The sequence below is a fragment of the Rutidosis leptorrhynchoides genome, chromosome 8 (genome assembly GCF_046630445.1).
Source record: "Rutidosis leptorrhynchoides isolate AG116_Rl617_1_P2 chromosome 8, CSIRO_AGI_Rlap_v1, whole genome shotgun sequence".
Taxonomy (NCBI): Eukaryota; Viridiplantae; Streptophyta; class Magnoliopsida; order Asterales; family Asteraceae; genus Rutidosis; species Rutidosis leptorrhynchoides.
In genome coordinates, this window is record NC_092340.1 from 337,423,513 (window position 1) to 337,427,884 (window position 4,372).

Sequence of the window (4,372 nt, forward strand, 5' to 3'; positions counted from 1 at the left end):
CATGAAAAAGAATATGATACACTTCACACATATCTTTTTTTGGTGTCATGTGGCGGCTTGCATACCAGGTACCTGCATACAGTAAGTGGCAACAAATACTTTTATCAACATACTGTACTACTACGAAATTTACACAATAATATTAATGGGTTGTGCGTTGCATTGGTATTTTGTTAACAATTGCTAATAGGTTAACAACACATATTACTTGACATTAAAGTTGTAGTAAGGGTAAACACAACAAATACTTTTATAAAATTGATTGTAGATGGTAAATATATCTAATACAACATCTTCTGCCTTTTGTCATCCGCCTTTTGTTTCTGATGTTGGATACATTAATAATCAGCTATTGTTGTTGGTATATTTGCTTCTTCATGTTGCAGAGAAATTGCATGTAAATGGCTAAAATCACAAAAGACCAAAAAATAATGTAATAGTAGACACTATATAACATAATTAATACCTAGAAGTGGAGGACTCGCCTTTCAATAAGAATTGAAATGAAAACGTACCCTCCGATGTATACACTTTTTCTTCTTAATGTGAAAATGTTTAAAAACAAAACTATGAGTAACTTAATGGCTTAAAAGATCATCAACAATGTTTTTTTCCAACTTTTTTTATGACTTTTCTAGTAGTATGATAAAAGGCATTATAACAATGGAGATAACTAACTCTGACATTAGTAACAGAAGTTTAGTTGAGTTATAAGAATAACACTATTCAAATGAATAAACTTACCCAAAGAATCCTAAGAATAACACTATTCAAATGAATAAACTTACCCAAAGAACCATATAAACAAAAATTAATAAGCATTCTCAATAAACACTTATTTTCTTTTCTTAAAAGAGTTTCCTCACATACTTGTTGATCTGATGTCCAAACATAATTTGTTTGAATCTAGTAAGATAATTTGTTTGAATCTAACAACTGTATTGACATTAATGAGGTATGTCTTCTAATTCTATTCGTAGACGATCAAACTCTTGAAGTGCAGTCCAATATTGCCCCTTGATCAGTTCCCTAGCTAAATCTATTTTCATGTATAATCTGTAGTTGAGATCTTCAAACTAAAATTACTGGCTATTTCACAAAACAATAAATATTAGAAGAATGCTAACAGAGATGACAAAATAGGCGGGTCGAGTAAATATGTTATATTAGGATGATTTAAAACACTTTATCTTTAACATCCTTATAACTGATTCATATGACAAATAAGACTAATAATTTTTTTTATCATTCCAATGGTAATTTACGAATTTCATGATAAGGCATTACAAAATACACTTTGTGCAACTTGCGATAAAGATAAAGTGTTTTAAATCATCCTAATATAACATATATAATCGACCCGCCTATTTTGTCATCTCTGTTAGCATTCTTCTAATATTTATTGTTTTGTGAAATAGCCAGTATTGTGTATGTGATTCGTTGATGTACGCTTAGTATTGTGTATGTGTATTCGTTTATTTCGTTTTCTAGTTGTGTTGTTTGATTTTGGTTTTGTAGCTAGTTACTTTTGTTTAGTTATTTATTGGGTTGGACTTGTGTTTTGGTTTAGGTGAGGGTCGATATCGATAGTTTGTTGCTAGCCACTTTCTAGGTACGAGCCTCATCAGTGCTTCTCTTTTGTATCTTTTGTTAAATTCCTTTTCTTTTCGAAAACGTTTTCGTTTTTTATAATAGTTCTCGTTATTTTGCCAAAAAAAGAAAGAAAGAAAATATGAAAAAAATCGATCATCAATAATACCTGAAGTAACAACGAGAATCTAATAATATATTGGATCAAAACAATTCACTAAAGCAATAAAATGTTTATGTCAAATGTCTATGGATTATGTGACAAAAGAGTGTTCTAACAAATGAATCAAAGATGCAACTGAAATCAGTACACGTTATTTGAAATTTATCTCCACGATAAAAGCTAGATATAAAGGCCTTGGTAAATTATGTTACAGTTAAAGTTAATGTTGATCAAGTCATTGAAGATTATAGTTTACATTATAAAATGCATATGCAGTAGCAATCTTCAATAGTCTGTTCTGTTTGTGTTATACAGAAAGAGACACGTCTTACTTGGAAAAGGAATTAATGGACAAAGAAATGCCCTTTTTATGCTTTTACAACATTTTGGATATATGTTGTATATGGAATATAACATATACAGATGAATACAAATTGACCCCAATTAAAAGGGTACAACATATTCGTGGGATTGGGTATTGTTGTTGTTGTAAAAGGGTACAACAGGTCACCCAGAACCGAGACACATGAACAAATCATTATACAGCCTTCCACTTAGGGATTTGGGTTTCAAACTAAAAAATCAGTATATATCGTAGCAATCTTGAAGATCCTGTTCAAAATCTTACTTAGTATATATAGTAGCTATAGTAGTACATATCCATCGATATATACATCATTTGTTCACCTAGTTTTCTCACCAAGATGCCAAAAATAGAAACCATATTCCCACAGCCACAAGTCCAACCCGGCTTCTAAGAAGTAATAGTGGATGCAAGTCAATTTCTTGATCTATAAAGCATGTATAAAGATCTCTCATGTAGCAACAAGTTTGAAAAACTTTACTCTCTTCGCATCTTTACTTTCATATCGAGTTCTTTGTATGACTTAACTTTTTTGGCTGCTTCACGAACAGGCCTCGAACGAGAACCTTTTCTAATATCCTGAGTCTTTTGGTCTTCAAAAATAGCACCTTTCTTATCTTGAATCTTTATTATAGCAGGCGGGTCTAAACCTAAAATCAACAAACAACATGGAAATCCATTTTCAGAATTTAACTGGCATGTTTAAGAATTCAACCAATCAATTGCAAAAAGAAGTAATTAACTTTGATTAATTTCTACTCCTATTTCCATATTAATCAATCAATTCAATGTTGAAAAAAAAAAAAGTTAAAAGTAAATCAATTTAAAAGGCAGCACATAAGTATAATGTCAACATATTCAAATGCAATTAATACAACAACATTCTAAACATGGTCATATCACATGAAATCAATGAAACCAAAAGTTGCTCAGGGTGACAAATAATCTATACACTTACTTATGGTTTTCTGCCTTCTTCTGCTACTATTATAACCTTTCTCATCATCTCCTTCTGTTATAGACACTTCTTTTACCTCTGTTTCAACTACTTTCACAGTCTACATAATAAGAACATAGATGTTAGATAATAACTCAGACATCATACATGTAATAAAAGACAAATTGACATATAGGATGAAGCAGCTAGCTACTGACCTCTAACTCTAGTAGATTTCTGGAAACAATCACATAATTATTGCATTCAAGCTCATGTATTCGATTTTCTTGCTAAATCAAACAGACAAACAAACAACAGCAACAACAACAACATGAGGGGATGTGAATTAGACCATGGTTACAAGCCAGGTAACACGTTAGCATTTTAATGGATTAATTACCATTTGCTTTAACGAATTTAGTTCCTGCAAAGAGAAACATGTCACGACATTTATAATTTTATACATATCTCACGAAAAAGAAATTCACTTGGACAGAATCAGAATACGTGTAATCAGAATACAGACCTCTAACTCACGATTTTTGGAAACAATCACAGCATTTTTGCATCCAAGCTCATGTATTAGACATTTTTGCTAAATCAAACATGTCACGACATGAGGGGATGTGAATTCAACCATGGTTAGAAGTTAGGTAAAACTTCAATTCTTAGCTTTTTAATGGATTACTTACTGTAACGTCCTCCCAATAGGGTCTGGAAGAAACGTTACTAATATCAAATAAACCAACATATTATAATACGAGAACAATACTAAATGAGAAAATTTAACTTTATTGAGTACGCAGCGGAAAATGAAATGTCGTTACAATAATGGAAATAACGATAAAGTAAATGTTCATATGCAGAAGTAATAAATGCGATATCTCTTGATCCTAAGTCCAAGTAGCATCACATAAGTAGTAGATAAGAAAGCTTGAATCAAACAGCACCTGAGACAAAACATGCTAAAGTGTCAACCAAAAAGGTTGAGTGAAGTTCATAGGTTTAACAAAAGTAGTTATCGTTGTTTTTAGACCACAAGATTTAGTTGTAAAGTTGATCTCCCGCAGGATCAAAAAGTAGATCACGCAGATCCAAAAGTAGTACTGATTCGTGATATTTTAGACTAAACGTTTGTTTTGTTGCCCCGATGATAAGTTGGCAGTACCTTATCACCATGTTTAAATCATTATTAAGTAATACAAAGACATCACGATCAAATGTATCGGGGACGTTACTCCCGATAGGCCTACCCCCAATAATTAAGAATGCCTTATCCTGAAAGCAATTAAAAAAATATCACTGTGGGGTCTTAGTA

At 31.6% G+C, this 4,372-nt stretch overlaps 1 long non-coding RNA gene across 1 annotated transcript; it reads right to left on the bottom strand.

Annotated features, from left to right (window-relative positions):
* Window positions 1-2,523: 2,523 nt before the first annotated feature.
* On the bottom strand, window positions 2,524-3,406 carry LOC139861862 (uncharacterized). The gene is made up of 3 exons (XR_011763982.1): window positions 3,273-3,406; window positions 3,076-3,175; window positions 2,524-2,767 (listed from the first exon to the last, which is right to left on the bottom strand). It is a non-coding gene; the product is annotated as an uncharacterized lncRNA (long non-coding RNA).
* Between the last annotated feature and the right edge of the window lie 966 nt (window positions 3,407-4,372).